The sequence below is a fragment of the Cupressus sempervirens genome, chromosome 6 (assembly GCF_028749045.1).
Source record: "Cupressus sempervirens isolate cs-2001-9-10 chromosome 6, ASM2874904v1, whole genome shotgun sequence".
Taxonomy (NCBI): Eukaryota; Viridiplantae; Streptophyta; class Pinopsida; order Cupressales; family Cupressaceae; genus Cupressus; species Cupressus sempervirens.
In genome coordinates this window covers 560,619,350-560,645,624 of record NC_143123.1, presented here as the reverse complement: position 1 = coordinate 560,645,624, position 26,275 = coordinate 560,619,350, and positions in this window count along the sequence as shown.

Genomic DNA, 26,275 nt, shown 5'->3' with positions numbered 1-26,275 from the left:
GGGGTTTTAGTTGATGAAGGTGATTTCTTCTCAAGAGCCTTATCCTTATTTCCAAATGAAGGGTTTACATCTTCATCCTTTGAACTTATACTCTAAACATCATCTATGTCAAATGAGAAGTTTGAACTCCCCATCTCCTTGGATGTTGCAATAACCTGGTTTGGGGTTTTGCTTCAAAATTGAACCTTGAAATGCTCATATATCAAAATTAGTAAACCCTCATGTAGGGATAGATTAAAAGATGGTTTTTTCATGTGCATTGAAATATTCTTATGCATAGAAGTATATGAATAGAAAGAAAAAGAGACCTTAATCCCATAATGAAAATGATTGAGCTGAACAAAATGGTGTATCCTAAATCTATCAAATCTCATGTATAAGGATATATATTCAATAATAGCCCTTAGAACATACCTCCATAGTTTCTTTAGTGAATCCATCATGTAATATTTTTCGCTCTTGACTAGTTCATTCTTTTCTTCTATATTTTTTGCAAAATCTTTCACAACATTCTCAAACACCTTCTTGTCTCTATAAAACTTCATTCCTTCATCCAAAATTTTAGTTATATTAGAAATGATGTCCACAGTCACCTGATATGAGACCCCATTTATTTTAAACCTCCCATCTTTCCATGAATTTACTATAAGGTTCATAATCACTAGGTTGTAACCATAGAGCTTGGCTATATAATTGGTAATTCCTCCCTTTTCTAACTTCTCTCACACTTTAGTTCTTTGCTTCCACTTTTTAGCCTCACCTAATAGTTCTTTCCTACTTCATTCCCCCACCATCTCTAAACTCTCAATGCTTACTATTCTCATAAACTCCTTCCTCTAAAACCCTTTCTCAACCCTCTAAATGCTCTGATGGAAATTGCTTTGATTTTCATAGCTATGTCTTTCAATACCACTAAAATGGTATATACAAAAATCAACCCATAAGGCATGTCAATTTGACACTAATAACATCATCTACTTAATCCATTCATATATAACATTATTACACTTCCTTATACCCATATTCACATTAATATCCATAATTATCTTTGGATCTTCCCCATATGTCCTTGAATTTTTTCTAATTTCGTTAGGCTTTTGGCATCTACCAAAATATTCTCACTACTATTCCAGGTCATCGCCATGTCATTCTTTACTACTTCATTGGCTAACCAATCAGCCACTATGTTTTCCTCCCAATATTCATGACTGATGTGGACACTATCAAATTTACCAAATGCTAAATAGATTTCTTCAATGGTGTTAGCTATTGTCCATCATTTTTGGGTATACCCTTTAATACATCTAATGATGTTATTTGAGTCCCACTCTAACCATAGATTGTTAACTCCCTTATTCAAAGCTAATTTCATCGTGTGTAGGGCTGCACTAGCTTCAGCATAATGGTTTGTTTGATGGCCGAGTGGATAAGATAAAGTAGCAATCCCTTCACCATAGCAGTTTCTTATAATACCATCTATCGTACCATCAAAATTATCTTTATGCCATCCCTCAGGTGGGAACTTCCATTTCACTTCCTATTTTTTAGAGCTCCTATCCTTTTCCTTCTCCTTTTTCATACCCTCGTCTTCAATGTCTCTCCCCATTCTAATTAGGCAATTTTCCTTCATATGTCTATTGATTTTATTCACCAAGACATAAGTAGTTTCCTCCCTATCTCTGAATATCCTTTTTTTTTTCCCTTCCAAACTCCCCAATAGAAGTGAGACAAAGACTAAGTGCTAAAATCATTCATGTTTGAGCCTTTATACATACTATTCCATTGACAAAAGAAATCCAAAACATTACCTAGCTTGCACCAACTAATTCCAAATTTCTTAGTAAGAAGATTCCAAACTTCCTTCAAAAAAGGATAATGGATGAACATATGATTAACCAACTCCTCTTGTTGTTTACACAAAATACATCTATTAGGGATATGGTGGCCTTTTTTCTTCAAATTTTCTAGTGTAATAATTTAATCTTGTAAAGCTAGATAGAAAAACATATTTATCTTTGGAGTAAAGATAGGAACCTAGGCCCTAGCCCAAGGAGGTTTCTCCTTCAAGCTCCAGAGAGAATTATATCCAAAAGCAACCAAGTAACAAGCATTAGGATTATCCTCCCATATTACTTCATCCATCTTATTATCAAGAATCATTGAGTTCAATATTAGCATTAATGGTTTGAGATCAATTTAGATAGAAGATAGGCCTTTCCATCCTTGGTTAGTTATATAGTCCCTAACTTTTAATCCAAATTGCCTAATACAAACATTTGTCTAGTTCCCATAAATAGGATAATTAATTAGAGGACCTTAAATCAATCAATTATCATGCTAGAAGAGAATGTCATCATCATTGCCCACTTTCCACTTAGTCTTAGCTTTGGCCAAATCTCTAGCCTTAAGGATACCATTCCAAATGACTGAACCATTTAGAATATTGTCATTATTAAGCAAGAATTTTAGAGAAGGCCTTCTAATATACTTCTCCACTAACACATCTCTCTATTCCCCCTTACTAATAATAATGTGCCATATCTATTTGTCTAGGAGAGCCTTATTGAGAGGTTTTAATTTCCTTATACCAAGACCACCATAGAACTTAGGGAGGAAAACATTAACCTAAGCCACAACAAGATACTTTTTACATTTCTCTAGACTAGATCGCAAAAAATCTCTCTAGATCTTCTCCATCTTGTCAGCAAATTTGGCCGGTATTCCAAAGAGGCTCAAAGCATACATTGGAAGATTTTGAAAGGTGGACTTAACCAAAATACATTTACTTGCTTGGCTTAGTGTAGCTCCTTTCCACCTAGCCAACTTCTTGCTAAACCTATCAAGAATCACATTCTAGAAGGAGTCAAGAGGTTTAGTTACCATTGGGAGATCAAGATAACTTTAGGGTATCTTAGGAATCCCACACCCAAGAATCCTAGAAATCTTCATTTTTCTGTGAGTAGGAGTATTGATAAAGAAAACTAAGCTCTTCTCCCAATTAATTATCTAGCCAAATCCTCTGATATAGACATCCAGAAGATCCTTCATCACTTTGGCCTCCTTAATAGATTATTCCCCTCCCATAATAGTGTCATCCACAAACTGTTGATGAGAAAAAGAAACATTCCTAGAGGAGGGCCTAATCCCTCTTAATCTCCCTTCCTATATTTTCTTCCCAATCAACCTACCAATACACTCAGCCATAAGAATGAATAGAATAGGAGAGAAAGGGTCACCTTGTCTTAAACCTCTTGAAGGTTTGAAGAAATTAGGAGTCCCATTGACCATAATGGAAAGAGAAGAAGTAGAAATAAGTTGAGAAATAATCATGCAAACATGTTGATCAAAGCCAAAATCCTAGAGGAAAAAATCAAGGAAAGTCTAGTCTGCCTAATTATAGGCCTTTGAAAGGTCTAGCTTGAGTAGCAACCCTTCCCTTTTACCTACTTCAAGGGAGTGAATAATTTCATGAACCATCATGATAGAGTCCAAAATCCACCTACTAGAAACAAAAATAGTCTATTGCAGAGAAATGATCAAAGGAAGAATCTTTAGAATTCTAATAGTTAACACCTTTGAAATGATCTTGTAAAAGGAATTATAGAGACTAATAGGCCTAAATTGTTCCATAGAGTGAGCCCCTAGACATTTTGTAATTAGAACAAGGAAATTATAATTGACTTCTTTAAGAAGACTTCTAGCCCCAAAAAATTCTTGAACAACCTTAACCACATCTTCCATAACCACCTCCCAATAAACCTAAAATATAAATATAGGAAACCCATCCAACCTAGGGGCTTTATTAGATGGTAATGAAAACAAAGCTTGTGTCACCTCCTGAGCATTAGGAATTTCCCTCAACAATTTATTGTGATGAGGTTGGATAATCTTATGGAGACAAGACATAATTTTATTTTGATCCACCACTGATAGCAAGGGGTCCTAGGAAAGTAGAGAAGAGAAAAAAGAAATAGCTTCAATAGAAATATCATTTTCCTTAGTCAAAGTCTCCTAGCCCTTTTTAATTCCTAATGCCTGATTATTAGCTCTGTGCTTGAGAGTGGAAAGGTGAAAAAACCTAGTATTTTGATTGCCCTCTTTAAGCCAATTAATCCTTGATCTCTACCTCCAAAAATTCCCTTCTTTACTTATAATATTATGTAGATCAGTTAAGATAGACATCTCAATATTCCTATACTACTCATTACACCCATCCTGTTGAATTAAATCTTGAATAGAACAAAGCCTGTTTGAGATCTCCTTTTTCTCAAGAAAGATATGGCCAAAATCTATCTTATTCCATATTTTAATCATTCACTTCACATTACTCAACTTCTTGGAAACTCTAAACATAGCATTTGTCCACTTCCATATTCCACCAATTAGATATCATGTTCAATAGATCTGTATGAGAAATCCACATCTTTTCAAATTGAAAAGGATAATTTCTCCTAGGCTTGAGAGAGACAACCAAGAGAGAAATGAGGGAGTGATTTGATCCCACTCTAGGGAGAAGAGATATCCTACAAGAGAAAGAATTCAACCAATCTGGGGAAATGAGAGATCTATCCAATCTAACCCTGAATAAACTCATTCCCAATTCTTTTATTTGACCAAGTGTATACTCCACCCTCAAGATCAATATCCAAAAGAGCCAAGCTATTTATTAAATTAGAAAGGTCCAACTTACTTTCTAGCTCAGAGTCAAACCTCTTTTTTTCCCTCATTAGTGAGAGGAGTATTATAATCCTCCATAATAATACCTTTATTAAGATTACTATTCTGGACTAAAGCACCAAGCTTATTCCAATAATGCTTCATTTCCCTTTTGGTCTTTGGGGCATAGAAATTAAAAAGAAACCAAAAATCATTGGTATTGATATGAAACACTTTAAATAATAGAATATTACCTTCATTATACAAGGAAGTAAATTTAAATTGTTTATTATTAAAAATAGTAAGAAAAGCTCCTAACACCCCCTCAAAATCTGTATCCTCACTAGCCATAATATTACTAAAGGAAATCTTACCCAGAGCCTCCTTCATTTTTGTCTCTTGGATTAGCATTATATCAAGTCTTTGATCTCTTATCATATTCCTTATAACTTCCTATTTATGGACCCCATTTAGTCCCCTAATATTCCAAGATATTATCTTCATTTCTGACTAGTAGAACACTCTAGGATGCTTTGTTAGCTCCCATCTACCAAATTCATTCTAGCCTCCTCTTGCAGAACTTGGTTTGCACTCTTCCTTCCTAGTGCCTTTGGTCTGACTCCCACACCTAGCTTTCCATAGCTCCTAGTTTGTGCTGGTGAAACTTGGGAGGGATCCCTACTATAGTTCTTTTTATTATTGACATGACTTCCTTTATTTTCCTCCATCCATTCATCTAACCTTTTCTTCTTACTAGGAGAAGAAGAATTCATCATATCCCCAAATCTCTCTTCCAAATTACAAGAAACAGATTGGTCCTTTCTAGTAGATGAAGGAATCTCCATGATTCCCTACTACTTTTGAATAACCTTCCTAGACTCCATTATTTCTTGATTATGAATCTCAACTTCCTTAGTCAAAACGTTTTTCCCCTTTCTCTCTATATGAGGAGGTAACTTATCATCAATTTGGACTTGATCCTTAAAATTTGTAGCTCTTGAATTCTCCTTGATCAAGCCTACATCACCCCCTAGCAAGCCCCTTTCCTGCTGTCCATCCATCTCTAAATTAACTATGGTATCCTTCTCAATGTTTTGGGAACTAGCTTGCTTCACTGGGATATCCTCCTCTTTGGCCTTGCAACACCCAAAAGACTTAACTAGGGTTTCCACCTCTATGGTCTTAGAGCTAGGCATAACTACTCCATCCTTCTCAATGATTTGGAAATCAACCTGCTTTTCTAGGATGCCTACCTCTTTGTCTACATAATACTTAGGACTCCTTCCTAGGGCTTCCACCTCTGAGCTCATAGGCCCAGAAAGAACTAGATCTTCTTTGTCTTTGAGAAATGCCTCATCATTACCAACCTTAGATCCATTTTGATCTAGATTAGTCCCTCCTCTAATAGGGGCTTCCACAACTATCTCCTAGTTCTCCTAACCATCCTTAAATTCATTTTTTGCCATATCTTTTTGAACTTTTTATCCTTGCTAGATTTAGAAAATGAAGTTTTCCTTCACTTATCAGTAGTTTCCTTTCGACATTGATTCACCTTATGGCCTTATTTCAAGCAATGAAAACAAGCAAAAGGAAAACTTTCATATACCAACTTCTGAATATGTGTTCCAAGCTTAAAATGAAAGCACATAGCCTCTAACATATCATCCCCTTCATGAACTCAAATATAAATTCGAGCATATGTTAGTATTCTTCTAGAATCCATTATAGGGTCTATTGATAGAAGTTCCCCAAATGAGTTTGGTATTCCCACAAACACATCCTCATTCCAAAACTCTAGAGTCAACTCTAGAAGTCTAACCCAAACCAGTGCTTGCACATTAAAAAATCATCATTCAAATCCATCTTCAAAGTCCACTTCTAAAGAACTAGGGTTGACTAGCCTAAAATCCATGGTCTTTTACACAAAATTCTTGAGAAATCCTCACTACATGAAAAATCAAAAGAAAAGAAACATTTCACCAATCACTGGTAAATTGACTTTTTGCTTGAGCTTCCATTTTTTCTATGTATACAATCTAACAATGTCCATATTTGGTCTTTGCCCAATGAACTTACCCAGCAGAGTAGAAGCCATCATAGCAATGTTATGATCAACTAGTTCATCTAGAATAGAAATCACACAAGAACCCTTCTCCAAACTAGAGAGTAGTTTGACCAATGGAAAAGAAGACTTACTATTTAGCATAACTCCAAAGAGATGACCATTTTTCCAGTGGTACCCCAGACCTATCTGCCTTGGAAGGGAAAAAAGACTTGTTTAGAACTTTTCCCTTGTCATGTGGGTCCCCATATCCATTCTCTATCACATTGCCCATCTCTATAGTCCCTTAACTTCTTGCTTCCCTTCCCTAAAATCTGTGCTTCTAATCTCATACTCCTATAGGATTCCCATCAAGGATAGGATTTGAATTTTGACTTATTGAACTTCCCTATCCTCTCCCCTGCCTGCTCCCACTCACCATCTAGTGCAAATATATACCAAAGTATGATTATAATACTATGACATTGGAACAAATAAGCACACTACAATAGGCCTTAGAAAGAAAAAAGCATCAAGAAATGCTTAGGAGGGAACATAGGCAAAAGCAAGAGCTTCAAGATAATAAGGACATCTTTCTAGATGCATTTAGTTTGCCAACTCTTGAAGAGACCAAGCCACTAATAGAACAAGTGAAAAACATGGCAGAGAAGGTTAGTAATAAAGACCTTGATACAAATGCAAAACTATTTGAATGGTTAGAAAAGAAGCTCCAGAATAAAGTAAATGAGAAAATGTATAGTGATATAGCACTTACACAAGTTGCATTGGAAACAAAGGTTGAGGATGAAAAGAAAGTACTTGAGAATATATTCTCATTGTACATAAAACTATGAAATCCTATACTCTTCACCCAAGATACAGGGAGTCACATTTTGAGCCTAGAAAGTTAAATATCTACATCAGGTGCAAAACTACCTACAAATCTAGCTCAAAGTGATAAGCATTTTAGGAAATTGCTTCAGACAAAAATTTAGTTAGCTATCTTAACAACAAATGAGGCTAACATTAGAGAAAAACTTACAAGCATACAAGCTATCCTCACCCCAGACATGGAGATGTTGTACAAGGATCCAGACTATGCTAAAACTCTACTATAAAAAAAAACCCCAATCTTTCTACTCTAGATGGTCTAGTCCACCTTGTTGCCAAGCTTGCAGTCTAAATGAAGTCATTGGATGTTGCCTATGATAACTGAGATGCAACCCTCAATATCATAATGGATTTCCATAAATCTTTTTTGGAAAAACACTCACTAAGTGTATAGCCCATTTGACATAAGTGTCAAAAAGGAGGATAAATATAGTATGCAAGAGAATACAAAATGGGGAAGAAAATAAGATAGGAAGAGTATAGTAGTAGGAAGAAACATTTTTGAGGGAGAAATAACAAAAGGGAGAGATATAAACAAAAATAGAGCATGAAAGAGTATTAGTGGGTTGAAGTCAAAGTTATCAGCAGAGACACATTTACCCAAAAAGGAGCACAAAATTTTGGTTACAACACAGACATACTAATTCAGGAGGAGTTATCAAATTTTGAGGTTTCTAAGTTATTGGAAAATTTTGAAATTTTGGAGTTTTGTATATAAGTTGAGTCATGGATATGTCATGCTTGAGAGATTAAGGATGCTAATGTATATTCAAGTGTTTTTGACACTCATGTTAGAGGGGGAGATTATTTATCTTAGATTGATTTTGACAAGTGTCAAAACACTTGTCATTTATTTAGTTCATGCAGAACTAGTAATATATGCCAAGTACAATATATAAATATTAGACCATGCTGAGTTGCAAATGAGTGCTGATTCACTCAAGTGTTAAGCAAATAGACCATGCTGAGTGATTCAAGAGTTGAGTAAATAGTAGATGCTGAGTAATGTAGGTGTCGAGTCACAGTATAAAGAATAGTGCATGTCGAGCATTAGAGACTTTAAATGCTAAGTAAGATAGTCTTGACATATTTGTTTGTAATAGAACACACAACTATGTAAACCATTTTTGAGAAAACTTAAGATCAAATTGTGATATTTTTGAAATAAGGACAAATCTCTATTTGGATTCCCTATGCATTTACATGTAGCCAATAAAAAATGGGAAGGATTATGTAGCAAAATTGATGAATCTCAATCATAGATTCATGTCTAACCCTAAGCCACCAAAGTCTTCTTAAGGAGGATGAAGCCCTAAACTCTTGATGATATGGTATGGAGTGTTTAAAGAATTGAACAAGTGAACAAGATAGTTTGCAAGAACATTCAAGGTGACTTAAAATTTATGAAGAAAGAGTGAATTATAGACTCAATTAGAGGAGAACAAAGGATAGAGAAAATGATACAACATTGAGACATTTGATTGTGAAGGATCAAGAAGAAATCATTTAGAGGTGATTTTTTATCAAGCAAGCAAGTTCTAATCACAAGATCTATACTGAGACATTTTAACAAGTGATTTCAATCAAATCTCTTAACGGAGTAGTCCTAACAAGTTGTACGAAATCTTTTAATAGGGTACTTACTTAGTTGTAGGTGGAAGTCCACTAACAAGGCACACTTTTAATAGGGTGTTGAAATCCTTTAACAAGGTGAAACCTAATAGTCTTTATAAGAATTTAACAAGGAAGACCTTTCACAAGGTAGATCATGTTTCATGGTGAAAACATTGTAACCTTCATTGGATTCACTTTATTACTATAGTAGTAAAGATTTGTGGGTGTCATCCCTACCCGAATTTTACCTTCTCACTTGGAGGGTTTTTGGGTAATCATATCTATTGTTATGTGTGTGAATGCTTATATGATTATATTATTTAGATGTATATGTTTTACATGCTATTTCAATTTTTTCATTGAATGCATGTGATGGATGTGTGGTGCAAGTTTTAATGGGTCGAAGTCTAAACTACTAATTCAAATCCCCCCCTAAAGTTTACCTTTCCTAATGTAATTCCAACAATAACATCTCATAATTACATCTCATCTCCTCAATCTTCCTTTTCCCATCAGGTACTCCCTTTCAAATTTTTTAATAGAGTTAGGATCCCAAATGTGATCTACATGGATATTTGCTTTAAACTTTGAAATATATTTACTAATGTACACCATGGTTTGGTATACCATATATCTCTCTACCATAGAACACTTAGGACACCCTCTTTGTCAAACCAAGCCGTTCATAAATTTTAAGTGCCTCTCAACCATCCACATTGACTTGGTTTGTACACATCCACACAATTCAATCTCCTCAACTTGATGCATGAGGTAGTGTTCTTGAGAATTGAAAAAACTTGGAGGTAGAAACTTTTTCATTTCATACATAAGGTGTGGAATCTTTTCTTCCAAGATTTCATAAATTTTTTAAACCAATTTCTTTAGATGATAACCACCTAAAAGAGATTCAATATACTAGATCATATAAGTCAAATTTTACATAAAAATATATAATAGATTACATAAAAGTTAAAGCAAGTCATAAATATAATATATGTGCAACAAATCTAAGAAATAAAATTTCTAATCTCATGTATTTTCCAAGATCATATATAAATTTTTTAATACTATTGTCAAATTGGTGTGGGAGGGATAGAGGTAGGATGTACTATAATCATTAAAAAATGACCATTTCAATATATTATGAAATAATACAATAGGTAGTACATGCAATTTTAAAAATATATTGTAAATAAATAATATGACTTACCTTCACAAAGGTATGGCAATCATGTGTTTCCAACCCTTGACCAAAATCACCCTTCTTTGATACAAGACTACTTATCTTTGCAACAAATCTTGTCGAATTTTTCTTTATGACTTCTTTTAATGCATCACTTTGTTTCTCTATTAATAACCAAGGAAGGGCACTCATATTTATGTGGTCTCCATTTTAGAATTGCTTTAGAATAATTGAGAGGGGGGGAGGGGGGATGGGGATAATCAGTTATTTAAAGTCCAGATGTCCTATTCAAACTTTTCACTAAGTGTAGTGAACTCATTTGAATATTCAAGCTTTAACTTATCTAATAAGCAAGTCACTATAAATCAACATGCAAGCATAACACATAAGGAATCAACACATGACACAGTGATTTATGTGGAAACCCAATTTGGGAAAAACCACCAGTAACATGCTACTCAATTCTCACTCTTTTGAAATGATTCCTTATGAAAGGCCCACCTTGTTAAAGGCTTACAACACACTATTAAATGTGACCTTGTTAGAGGATTTAACAACCCTATTAGAAGTGGACCTAGTTAAAGGACTTTAGAACATTCACTTGGAATGCCACCCTATTAAAAGATTTACAAATGGCTATTAGGCCAACCTAAGTCCATAGGCTTTTTAGATCTAATACAATTGCTAGAGAGTATTAAAAAATTTGGACCTGACTACAACATACAACTTATTTTTCAAATTTTAGATCACTTCTTAGTTCATACCCTTGCCTGGCCTTCAATCTTTGCAACTCTTGATAGCTTGTCCTCCTTTCAAAATTTTTCTCCTTGAGTCTCCACACTCAATGTACCAGTGCAATCATCTCTTCATGACCACTTGTAGAAGTAGAGCCTCTATGCTCTTCCTTCTCCTAGATGTCTCCTCCTCGACACCCTTCTAACCACTTTGCAGATTTGGCTCTTTAGCAGCAATAGTATCAAAAACTCTTTGCTTATTGGTCTATGACTTCTTAAATAGAAGCCTTGGAGTACCTTTTCCTAGTTGATTCTTCCATTTGTCAATTTCAATTCACATGGATTAGGTAGGATTCATTGCATCTAACCCATATTATGTTTCCTATAGAAACTTCATGAATAATCCTTTAGAATTCACTCAAAAATGGCTTACATAGAATTTTGTACCTCCACCTCATCATCCTTATCTTCCAACTCATTCAAAAAATTCAATGTAACCATTATGTTGGCTTAGATTTGGCGAATCTTGATCTTTTGAACTAATTCAATAGCTCGGCACTATTGAAATATTGTTGCTCAACACCTAAAGCTCACTTGGCACCAACTAAAAATTTTCTTATGCTCGACATTTGATCTTCACTTGACACATGAAGATCACTCGGCAGACACTAGGAATTTCTATTACTTAGCTTCTACTGAGAATTTTCTCAGCTTCAACTAACTTGCTCGGCACCCACTAAGGATCTTAGTCTTTGTAATCAACCTTGTTACAACATTGTCCTCCAATGTTTCTAAGTGTGACCACCCTCTATATCTTTGAGTATGTCATCAATACATTACTTAACCATTGTCTTAACTGATCCTTGTACTTTATTACAACATCATAACTCAACCTTTCCCTTAGGTGCTCTTGTTACATCTTATTGATCAAATCCTCTTCATCAATCAACTGAGTGATAGTAATCTTATAAGAAAATATCATCTCTAAAAATAGTAGGTTTGACATCAATGACAAAACAATGATTGAAAAAATTCTTTTACATCAATCTCCCTCTTTGATCTTTAACAACAATGAGCTTTTTGAATCAGATTTCCAACAATCTCCCTCTTTGGCATTGGTGGAAAACCAAACTGATCAACTATCAGACTAAACTATTCTACCACAAGCTTACTAGGTTAGAACAATAAGTCAAATGCCAAAAAGAAAAAAGAAAAAAAGAAAAGGTAAATTGTAACATCACATTTCCTTCTACTATTCTAATTTTAGCTTCTCCCTCTTTGCTGTTGTATCCTTGTTCTTTGTCTTTTTTCCTCTATATTACTCATCTTTTTCTATTCTGACCAACATCTGAAATCTCCCTTTATCTTTATTTGATCAGTTTTAAACACCTTCAATAGTTGTTGATCAGTTTTCTACTTCTCCATCTTTGAAAACAATGCCAAAGACATATTAGCATCTTTAATATGCAAGTGTAGCTTTTACAAGTTTATTCAATGCCTCCCTCTGTCAGCTTGCTTGTGGCTGATTTGAAATTTCAGCACTTCTACTACTTTAGGCATGGATCCCAAAGTAAAAATTCTCTACATCAATGTATGAAATTTTCAACATTTAGCTTATTTGATGTAGGGCATACTTGCTTTTGTTTTAAGTAGCCTTAGCTAGGGGTATCACCCCTAACTTACCTCTAAGATACTCAAAAGCATCTTTAGGTAATGCTTTTGTGAAGATATCAGCAATCTGTTCCATTGAACTAACATATTCCATTTTCATTTGTTTGTCTTCCACTAGCTCTCTTACATAGTGATATTTGATTGCAATATGCTTGGTTTTAGCATGTATTACTGGATTATTTGATATGTTAATAGCTCTTGTATTATCACAATAAAGTATCATAGGCTCAATTACCTCTTCCTTCATACCTTGCAAAAAATGTTTGATCCATACAATATTGGTGCAGTTTATAGCAGCTACCACATATTCAGCTTCAACAGTAGACTGTGAGGTGCAACTTTACTTTTTGATGGTCCATGTAATCAATCTCTTTGCTAATAAAAGTGCTCCTCTGCTGGTTCTTTTCCTATCATCAATGTTACCTCCCTAATTTGCATTAGTGCAAGTTTTCAATTCAAAATTTTCACTCCTCTTGTAGTATAAACCAAAGTCATCAGTTCCTTTTAGGTATCTTAATATTCTCTTCACTACCATTAAGTGATTTTCTCTTGGATTTGTAAAAAATATTACTACTATTCCAATAGCTAATGTAATGTTTGATCTACTATGTACAATATATTGCAACTTTTCAATCATAGATCTATACAATGTCTGATTTACTTCGGCACACTCATCATTCTTGGATAGTTTATGGCTTGTTGCCATTGGTGTGCTGACTAGTTTTGAGTCTTCTAGCCCTAATATTTTGAGTACTTCCTTGATGTATTTGGATTGGGTTACAAATATTCCATGCTTTAACTGATGCACTTGTAATCCAACAAAGAATTTGATTTCTCCAAATATTGACATTTCAAATTCATGCTTCATTTGATTAGCAAAATCTTTGTATAAAACAACTTTTCCTCCAAATATTATATCATCAACAAAGATTTTTGATATCAAAATATCTTTACCTTCTTCAAATTTAATGTACAAGTTGTTGTTGTCATCTATTCTTTCAAATCCTATCTTCACAAGATATTTTTGCAACCTTTCATACCATGCTCTAGGTGCTTGCTTCAATCATAAAGTGATTTGTGTATCTTGCAGACCATGTCCTTATTCTTCTCATCTACAAATCCCTCTATTTGTTCTATGTAAACTTCCTCTTCTGGTATACCATTTAGAAAAGTAGACTTCACATCCATCTAGTAGACTTTCAAACCTTTATATGCAACATATGCAAGTAATGCTCTTACTCCTTCCATTCTTGCAATAGGGGAAAATGTATCTCCATAATCTAGTCCTTCTTATTGTGCATAGCCTTTGCAAACTAATCTGACTTTGTTTCCTATTATCTCACCATTCTCATCAAGTTTATTTCTAAACACCTATTTTGTACCAATCACATTCTTGTCAGCTAGTCTAGGAACTAGACACCATGTTTTGTTTTTTCTCAATCTGATCTATCTCTTCTTCCATGGCTTTATACTAGTCATCATCTTGTAGTGCATCTTTCACTATTTTAGGATCAACCTTGCTTAGCAAACATGATTCATTCCTAAACCTATTCCTTGTCATTGACCTTGCATCCTTGTCACCAATGATTTGATCTATAGGGTGATGTCTTCTTACATACTTGGGTAATCTAGGTTTAGTCCTTCTTTCCATGTTTGATTCTTAAGCTTCAGAGTCATTTCATTCTTCTTCATCTGGCATTTCATCATTCCTTTCTTGCATACTATTTTTAGAATCAGAATGTGCATTTTCTACATTCTATATCTCATCTTTTGAATATAGCTCAACATTCATAGGTTGAGACTCGATAGATACTGAAGTTTGTTGCTGATTTCCAACTTGATTTGCAACATTTTCCTCAACCGTCATTCCTTCATAGAAGTATACAAAGGATCTATAATCCTTTTTTTTCTTTGACTCATCAAGCTGAACTTCTACATGCTCATCAAAATTTATGTTTGCACTCTCCAAAACTTTGTTAATGTTAGTATTCAAACACTTATATACCTTACTTCTAGTGGAATATCTAAGAAATATGCCTTCATCACTTTTTGCATCAAACTTGCCATTTCTAGTATCTTTTAGAATATAGAATTTACAACCAAATACTTTGAAATGTGTAACATTACGTGAATAACTATACCATAATTCAAAAGGTTTTGCATTTGTACCTTTCTTGACTTGAACTCTATTGAGTGTGTAGACTGTAGTACTTATAGCTTCTCTCTAGTACTTTAGTGCAACATTTTTCTTCATCATCAAGGTTTTGGCATAGTCAATCATTGAACTATTCCTTTTTTCAACAATACCATTCTATGGTGGAGTTTTTGGTGTTGATGTTTGCCTTTTGATACCTTTGTCATTATAGAATTTTTTAAACTCTCTTGATGTGAACTCACCTCCTCTATTTGACCTTAGGAATTTTAGGTTCTTTCCCATTTCCTTCTCAACTCTAGCCAACTACCACGTAAACATTTGGAATGCATCATATTTTTTGGTTTAAGAACATAGCAGTCATCATCTTGGAGTAGTCATCTACAAATAGCATTGTGTATCTATCTCCTAAGTAGCTTTACACTTCTATTGGGCCACATAAGTCTATATGGACTAACTCTAGTACTTTTCTAGAAGTGTATGTTTTACTTTTGAAACTAGAATTAGTCATCTTCCCTAGTTGATATTGTTTACACATTATAATTTTAAGTTTCTTCAACTTGGATAATCCTCTGACTTTCTTTTTCTTGTTAATGCTAATTAGACTATCAAAGTTAACATGACACAACCTTTTATGCCACAACCACACATCATCAAGTCTAACAACAAGACATGTTGCATCTTCTATATCTAGGTAAAATAGATTACTCCTAGTTTGTTCACCTTTTCCTATGAGATTTCCATTAGTATCATAGATCTTGGTAGTTTTATTTCCAAATTCAACTTTGCAACCTACATTGCCTAACTATGATACACTCAACAAGTTGTAGTTCAATCCTTCAACACAAAATGCATTATGACATGAAATTTTCTCTATAAGTTTGATAGAGCCTTTTCCTTTGATTTTACATGGGGTATCATAACCAAATCTTACACTATTTCCATCATATTGAGTAAATGTAATAAACTTACTTTTGTCTCCAATCATGTGATGTGAGCATCCACTGTCTATGATCCACTTGTCATTCTTATTAACATAGGTAAACAATGTTATTGCTTCATCTTCATCTTTGTTTGATTCATCCTTCATGGCTACATAGACTACTTCATCATCATTTTTGCCAAAGTCTTCTTCAATAATGTAGCATCTCTTGCATTTCTCCTTGTAATCATTGTTGTCATCTTCTCATTTGTTCCTGTACTTGTTTTCTTCCTTGTTGTTCTTCTTTTGTGTACATCTTGTAGCAATATGACCTACTTCATTGCAATTGAAACATATGATAGGGAGCTTACCTTTGAATTTTCCTTTACCTTTATGGAATCTCCTAGCTAGTAGTGCTTCTAACTATTCCACATCTTCCTCATTTGTGCTGCTATCACTAGATGCATGTTTTCCTTTTCTTCTTTTCTTGCTTGATGTGTTCTCCTTAGTATCTTTTATTTTCATATTGGCCTTGAAAGAAGATTCAAGGTTCTCAAGTTTGTAGTTGTCAAAAATGGATAGCTCAAATGCAGTAAGTCTTCCCACTATTCCTTCAAAGGTTAGTGTATTCCCTTGTACACACCTCAGCTCTTGGATGACTGAAAATCCAATAGCATAGATAAGAAGCAAAGTTCTTAAGTATTTTTTGATAGTTGTTTCTTCTTCCAATTGACCACCTAGACTTCTTATTGCACTCACCACTTCTTTTATTCTTGCAATGTAAGCAGCATTTTCACCTTCTTCCATCTGCATGTCATCAAACTTTCCTCTTAGAATTTCTCTCTTTGCTCTCTGGACATTCTAATCTCCTCCATAGATTTTTGGTAAGGCTTTCCACAACTTGAATGTAGTGCCATAGTCTTTAATGTCATCATATTCTGCATAGTTGAGTGTAGAGGCAATCTCCAACATTTCTTGGTTATACTCTTTTTTATTCAAATCATCTACAGTAAGAGGTCTTGTTGGAGTTACATGTTTTGTTCCAATTAAGGTTTGTGCATAGTCACCTATTGATCCAAGGTGCAATTTCATTAGACTTTTCCATGCAGCAAATTTATCTTTGTTTAGCTTGAGAACTTCTCTCTTGGATATCTTGATCTTTTTGCTTCTAGTACCTTGAAACTAAATCAATAGATGGCTTTGATACCAATTGTTAGAATTTCTTTAGAATAACTGAGAAGGCAGGGGGGTGGTGAATCAATTATTCAAATTTTAGATGTCCTATTCAAACTTTTCACTAAGTGTAGTGAACTCATTCAATCATTTAAGCTTTAACTTATCTAATCAATAAGTTACTATAAATCAACATGCAAGCATAACACATAAGGAATCAACACATGACACAATAATTTATGTGGAAATCCAATTTGGAAAAAACCACTAGTAACATGCTACTTAATTCTCACTCTTCTAAAGTGATGCCCTGTGAAAGGCTTGCCATGTTAAAGGCTTACAACACATTATTAAATGTGACCTTGCTAGAGGATTTAACCACCCTGTTAGAAGTGGTCCTGGTTAAAGGACTTTAGAACATTCACTTGGAATGCCACCCTGTTAAAAGATTTACAAATGGTTGTTAGGCCAATCTAAGTCCATAGGATTTTCAAATCTAATACAATTTCTAGAGAGTATTAGAAAATCTTGACCTAACTATAACATACAACTTATCTTGCAAATTTCAGATCACTTCTCAGCTCATACCTTTGCCTAGCCTTCAATCTTTGCAACTTTTGATAGCTTGTCCTCCTTTCAAGCTTTGTCTCCTTGAGTCTCCAAACTCAATGTAGTAGTTTAGTCATCTCTTCATCACCACTCATAGATGCAGAGCCTCTGTGCTCTTCATTCTCCTAGATGTTTCCTCCTTGACACCCTTTTGACCACTTTGTAGATTTGGCTCTTTAGCAGCTATCAGGAGCTCTTTGCTTATTGGTCTATGACTTCTTAAATAGAAGCCTTTGAGTACCTTTTCCTTCTCAATTCTTTCATTTTTCAATTTCAATTCACATGGATTAGGTGGGATTCATTGCATCTAACCCATATTCTATTTCCTCTAGGAATTTCATGAATAATTCTTTAGAATTCACTCAAAAATTGCTTACATAGGATTTTGTTCCTTCAACTCATTATCCTTATCTTCCAACTCATTCACAAAATTGAATGTAACCACTATGTCAGCTTAGATTTGGCAAATCTTCATCTTTTGAAATAATGTAGCAACTCGAAACTATTGAAATACTGGTGCTCAGCACCTGAAGCTCACTCGACACCAAGTAAATTTTTTTTGATGCTCAGCACCTAATCTTCACTCAACACATGAAGATCACTTGACACAAACTAAGAATTTCTATTACTTTACTTCTACTAAGAATTTTCTTGGCTTCAACTAACTTGCTCGGCACCCACTAAAGATCTTAGTCTTTGCAATCAACCTTGTTACAACTTTTTCCTCCAATGTTTCTAAGTGCAACCACCTTTTGTATCTTTGAGTATGTCATCAATACATTACTTAACCATTATCTTAATTAATCCTTGCACTTCATTAAAACATCATAACTCAACCTTTCCCTTAGGTGCTTTTGTTACATCTTGTTGATCAAATCCTTGTCATCAATCAACTAGGTGATAGTAATTGGATATTATAAGAAAATATCATCCCTACAAATAGTAGGTTTGACATCAATGACAAAAAAATGATTGCTAACATTCTTTTATGTTAATCTCCCTCTTTGATCTTTAACAATGATGAGCTTTTTCAATCAGATTTGCAACACTCCAATGCTATTTGATTCAATGAAATTATTCAATGCAAGATTGAATTTATGAATGTCATTACAAATTTTGGCAAGTTTCTCTCTATCATGCCTTCCATCCAATATTTTTTTATAGTGTCTCTATTACATTCTTTCCAATATGCATAGCATCAAATAAATGCATGATTGAGAGATCCTTGTAGTATACCTAATCTATTAAATTGAGTAGGATAACATTTTATCATCTAAGAAGTTGGTCATTGATGCCTTGAAAACTTTCAAAAGAATTAATTACATCATTACTAAATAAAAGAAAATATAAAAATATAAATTTCAAACTTTGAACCACAAATAAGACATTACCTTTTCAATTTAGTCGATCATATTCCAACTTCCATAAATGAGATGTCATTCTTTATGGCCTTGATTTTGTATTTTCATTCTCATTAAAAAGATGTATTTGAGTAACTTGGTACTTATGATTATTGTGGAGAAAGTGCCTAAACTCATCAAACACCTACTTTCTTGAACTTCTTGAATGATGAGATTTCATCTTTAGACCACAAACTAGACATGTGAATTTTCCCTTTTCTTGAACAACTAGAAGATCATGTACAATTAGATCATACAAAATTATCATATGCAAGTTAAGCACATAAAAATAATGTGTAAGCACTATAAAAAAGTGGAAATATGTGACCTTAACAATATAACATACTGCAAAATGAGTTAACTAGGGGCATCCTATACTATCCATACAAGCATCGCATGAAATTGAAATTATCTGTGTCCTATTGGTCTAGAGATATCATGCATAGTGACCCCATTCCATAACTTCAAAAACTCATCAGTAAGGGGCTCAAAATACATGTTCATATCTTTAACATGGTACTTACCTAGTAATTGAATGAACAAAAGCATTACACAATTATTATGACTATTTTGATGCATAGTTTATAAATTAATTTAGATAACTATTAAATGAAAAAATACCTAGTAAAACCATTGACCTCCTTGATCTCCCCAACTTGGTTAATATTGTGACAAAAGAATATGTTTAGAATAAGGTTGAGTCCTCATATTTTATTTGATCTAGTAAATCATGACTTCTCTATGATTTCAAATGTTTTTCCTTTTATGAACCTCACTTATTCTTATGGGATATTGTATACAAGTCAAGGTTCTAGATTGCACTTGCACTAGATGACTTTCTAATATCAAGGTCTCAATTGGAGTTTTAGATGTAGATTAGTGATGGTAATCTTTTATGACAATTTTTGGCTGGGCTCTTAGTTTAGTCTCTAGCACCAAAAAATGAGTTGTATTAATATAAATTTTAGGCTCTTTGTAATCAATAGATTATTGATTTGGGAATCTCTAGGACAAGATTCATTAGTGTTGATAGATACACTCTCTTGATGTAGTATTTCTTCTTATATATCTTTTTTGTATTAGGCAATGCCTAGAGCTTTTCTTTTCTAGTTTTTTTTCTCTAGGAGCTATTTTGAACCAATTATTAATAATATAAACATAATCATTTTCTAAAAATAATATTATGTGATCCAACTTTATGGACATCAAAAGAGGAATGTTATTGTTAATAACTACATGTCATGCTGAGTAAATAGATCTCATATCTACAAATGGATTGACACATTTGTTGCCAATGAAAGCTTGAGATTATGAGGTTCTTTAAAATGTGGCCATGTTTTTTCTATCTCTTTAAATGCAGAACCATCTATAGGCATTTGCATAATGTCATATTGACTTCTATTGCACACATGGTAATCTATAAATTGTGCCAAGCTAGTGCATCTGAATAACCATTGAAGACATAGAATAATTGGAATGTACTAAAGAACATTGTTAGGCACCTTTTTGGTTATTTAATTTGACTAATATCTACTAATATGACAATCATGGTATTTTGTTACAAATTCATTTTGTTTATCATATAGAATGTGATCATTGGGACATGAATGTATTGTTTGATACTTCATTCCAATTTGATTCATAATGGTAGACAACTCTTAGTATGAACAAGGCAGAATGTTTGATGGTGGTGACAAAAACTTGACTATCAACCTACAACAACAAAAATGAATTGTTCATAAAATGAATAGTATTGGTATGCTAAAATTGAAGATAAAAAAAATGGCATACCTTAGCATACATGACATTGCTACACTGGATAAACCATTCATAACCTTCAAGTTCACCAACAACACTATAACAAGGAAAAGAGTTGTTTGGGAGCCTTCCTATAGGTGCTCATGTGCCTTCTCAAGTATAGATATATCAAGACCATCTTCATGTACCTTTTTCATGAGAATCTTCATAAGCTACGCCAATACCATCTTCTTCAATCATGTCCTATAGCACATTATCATCTTCTTCCATGGGAGTGTTATCCTTAGCTTGGATATTCACAACTCCATGTTCCTCTAGCTAGAAATCCACATTCACCAATCAACAAGAGTTATGGCTCCCTCCAATGTGACCATTTTCCTACAATGACTCTAGGTTGTTGTAATTAGAATTATTTGATCCTTTAAGCCCTTACACTTTTTGCAAAAACAATTACCTTTATCAACTTTTCTTTGGAACTAAGACCACAATCTAGAAATTGTCTCATTATTTTATTCTAAGTTCATATTACCTGGCATGGTCATTCTTTATAGGAAACTATATCTACAAAATTATTGGATATATTGTATTCAATGTTTATATCTCCACATATGGTTTTGAAAGAAAAATTTGGTGTAATTAGTGTGTATATATAGAAAAATATTGGACATGTTTTATTTAAGGTTTATATCTACACATATGGTTCTAAAAGTAAAAGTTGGTCTAATTAATGCATATATCTAAAAAAATATTGGACATGTTGTACTTAATTTTTATATCTGCAAATATGGTGTTGAAAGAAAAATTTGGTCACCTCACTCAAATTTACCCATATTATAATCAATGAAAAGTTGTCTGCTTACATCAAATTTCATTATTTATGGTTAAAGATTTATTTTAAGGAAATTGGCAAGGAAGCAAGGGAAAAAGTTAGAAGAAGCCAAAGATTTCATTTCAAGTATCACTCCAAAAATCCAATCATAGAAACTAAAACAAAAAAATTGTAGAAATGCAAGATGGAGAAGCAGAAGAGTTGGACAAGGTTCCAATAAACTCAAAATTGTCGAATCTTCCAAAAAAATGGAATTCATATATGTTCTATGTCCAAAAAGCCAAAGTGGGGCAATGGTGTAGAGGTCCAAAGTCCTAACCAAGATGGTCAAACATCAAATTTTAGATTGATTAGATGATTAATAAGTGTCCAAGTTGGTCACACATGACAATAAGTCAATCTTAAGCATCCTAGAATGCATTTTAGGAAAATTTCTTACATGTTGTAATAAGGCCTATGGAAATTTTGTAGGTCATTCAACATTGGTTAATGCTATGAATTGACCAAAAATATTCAATTTTATGTTTTTTATAGTTCTTGCATGATTTATCAAGTTTTGATAGGCATTTGAAATCTTTTTTTTGAAATATTGAAACTTGTCATGTAACTTTTCTTGCAAATTTGGAAGGTTGACGATAATAGTTATGTTTTGATCAAACAAGTAGAGGTGAATATCTCAAGTGAAGAGGCTTGGCATATAAATTGAATGTTCTTCAACCTAGGAAGGTTTTTGGTGTTATGATGTACAAATTTTGAATCAATAAAGCATTTTTTGGTGGGAAAGTACGTGTAGAAAACAAGTACTATTTTGACAAGCAATCAGAGGAATGAAGTTGTAGAAGAGGTTCATGATGACAAGAAGATGGTGATGAGCCAATGTGAGACCACAAATAGTATAGAATCAGAATCTCTTAATGCAGAGGAAATGGGTTATCCATGGACAATAAAAACAATTGAAGTGTAGAAAAATAAAGTGAAAATAGTAAGGTTAAAGTTGTTGAATTGGATGAAGCCATCATTATTGGAAATTAGTATGTTGAATTGTCAAAGTATGGTATTTATTTTATAAACTTGACAAAAATGGGAAACATTACTATAAAGTGAGTACATGTCACCTCTACAATCTCTTTTTTATGACTAGAATTGTGTTGATAAGGAGGAGGTTCTACAAGAACATACTAATGAAAACAATCCAAAGTTTAGAATTGGAACTTCAATTATAGAGAAACTTGAATTAGGAATTTTTTTTGACTCTATATAGGTGGGGCTAATCGGGTTTAATATATTTTAAAAATTGAATTCATTTTCTTCCACTTCATTGATGATGTAGGAAGAGGAAAAACAAAGAAAGGTTTGGTAGAGCTTAGATGTAGTCAATAAAAAGCCCAAAGCTTTTCAACTAAAAATATTCTTTATGAGATCACTAGTCTATGCATTATAGTAGTGTTGAGTTTAGCATACCCTTTAATGTGATATTGTTACTCCTCTATAAAAATAGACATATGACCAACAATCATTACTAGAAATAAAACAAAAAGAAGAAAATATACAGAGTATTTTAACTAAAGATTTTTGCAATGTGTGATCACATAGTTAACTATTCATTTATATTCAATTTGTTTAAATGCTATTTTTTGCTAATGAAAAGGCTATCTCTACTAGTTTTCAAATAATAATACAATTTTTTTATGCATTACCATATTTGACTAGCAACTAAACAATTATATCAATGCTAAGATCATTCTAATGGAAGAGGTGTATAGAAAATCCACTTATCTATTTCCTACTATCCTATTGATACTATAAATTTTTTAGTCCTTAATTATTTTCTAGAAAACTAATTATTGTTGTTTTTATTTCTAAAGGTAAAAAAATTAAGAATAAAATAACATTTGATACCTCTTGAATAATGAACTTACACCTAAGACACCAGGAGGAAGTCCAAAGTGCTCAATCTTGGAACTAAAATCACTGCCAAGAGAAACATTTTTTTTTCAAATAGAATCCTAGATGCCCCAAATATTTGTAGACCAATGAAAGAATACAAGAAATATTGGAGGAAGAAAAATGTCCTAGAGTTCATGCTGTCAAAAAACTCACATTATCCATGTATATAGCCATTTTTTTCTATGGCGGGATGAGTAGGTGTAGGTGGAATGATTTTAAAATACATTATTGTCTGTACAATATGCCAACATATCATAATGTGCAATCCTTGTTAAACCTTGCTCTGACATGAGAGATGAGTATTTATCTCCCATAGTCATAAGTCCCTAGTCCACCCATGAATGAATGACAAATATTGCTTGCCACTATTAGTATTGGAAGCTTGGATGAATGATATGGAATGCTTGCAACACACGAGATGATCGATGCCAATAGCTCCAATAGCATGTAGAAATGAAAAGATGAAAACAAGTAAAAAATAAAGTTTTTGATTTTGTTATTTGAACCTGGGTTGGTCAAAATTTTGACAAAACCAACTTGGGAAGCCCTAAGCTGGTCAAATTTCAATCAACTAGAGCATAAACACTAAAAAAAAGGTATTGAACAAGTCTCTTGAGTATTTGGTCAAAAATTTAGGTCAAAATTTGACCTCTAATGTACTAGTTCCTTGGAAACTTGTTGTTTCTCGATGGCATTTCATGTCTATTAGGAAACTATAGCTTGGATTATTTATTTAGTAGGAGTGGTTCAAGCATCATCATCCCCATATATGAATATACTATAATCTTTAGGTTCTTCCTTACATTCAACATTATTTCTTTCTACAAATTCATCAACTTTCACATTTGCACTTTCCACAACTTTGTTAGTGTTAGATTTTAAACACTTATAAGCCTTACTTTTGATGGAATGTCCTAGGCATATACCTTCATCACTCTTTCTATCAAGTTTTCCACTCCTAAATTATCTTTGAATATATAACATTTACTTCCAAAATGTTTGAAATATTTTGCATTACGAGCATATCCACACCATAGTTCAAAAAGGTGTAGCATTTTACCTTTCTTCACTTCTACTTTCTTCAGAGTATACATAGAAGTACTAATAACCTCTCTCCAATACTTTTGTGATACATTCTTCTCTATCACCATTTTTCTTGCACAATCCGTTATTGATTTGTTACTCCTTTTAGATATCTCATTTTGAGGAGGGGTCCTTGGTGCTAACATTTTCATTTTAATTCTTCTATCATTGCAGAATTCATTGAACTCATTGGAAATAAATTAACCACCTTTGTTACATCTCAAACACTTCAGACTCTTTCCTATTTCTTTTTCAACTCTAGCTAGATACCACTTAAATAACTAGAAAGCATCAAACTTAGATTTAAGAAAAATCATAGTCATCATCCAATTATATTTGTCAACAAATGGAATTAATGAAATACTTATCTCTACAATAGATTTGAAAATCAATAGGTCCACATAGGCCAGTATGAACCAATTCTAAAATATAACTTGATGTATATGTTTTTCTCTTGAAACTAGACATGGCCATTTTTCCCAATTGACATTATTTACAAATAGCATTGTCAAGCTTCTTTAGTTCTCGAAACCCTCTTGCTTTCTTCATTTTACTAATATTCCCCAAATTGTCAAAATTCACATGACATAGTCAAACATCTTCTTGTTGTGCAAAGGAAACGTCTCTCATTAGATAAATCTAGATAGAACAAGATACCTCTTGTCTAAACACCACTTCCAATCAACTTACCAATAATATTGAATATAGCTTTGCCTTTCTATGATCAAATTTAATTTTGTATCTTGATTTCTTTAGCTATTAAACACTCAATAGATTATAGTTAAGTCTTTCCACCTACTAAACACTATCACACAAGTGATTGTGTTCATCAATTGAATTGTACCTTTAACATTCACAAAACATGGAATCTCATTACCATATTTAAAAAATCCACCTTTTTATGGTCCAATGTCCTCAAATTTGTTTCTATCACCCATCATATGATTAGACCATCTACTATCAATTATCAATCCATCACTTTTGTTTACCTATGAGATTAATGCAGTTTTCTCATCATCAGAATCTTCTTTCATATAAACATAGACAACTTCATCATCATTACTTTTTGATTCAATGTCATTTTCTTCTTCAATAATATAACAATATTTCTTACCTTTTCCATCCTTAGTATTTTTGTAATCTTGGTATCACTCCTTCCTTTGTACTTTCTTTCCTTTCTCTCATCCTTGTTTTCTTTGTCATGACATCTAGTAGCAATATGACCAACCTTATTGCATGAAAAACAAATAATAGGTAATTTAACCCTTGTATTTACCTCTGCTTCATCCAAATATTTTTGTAATAAGTGTTCCAAGCTCATCAAGCTCATCATCAAAATTGTCACTGTCACTCTTCATATATTTTCCTTTCCTTTTGCTAAGAACCAATTTAGACTTAAATGTTTATTCAACATTAGTTGGTGTATAGTCTTCAAAGTTAGACATTTGAAAAGTAGTAATTCTACCAATTACACCTTCCAAAGTCTAAGTGTTACTTGGAGTACCTCTCAACTTTTGTATTGAAAAACCTCTAATGGAATATATAGGAAGTAGAGTCCTTAATACCTTTCTTATCACTCTTTCATCTTCAATTATTCTATTTTCTCCTCAAA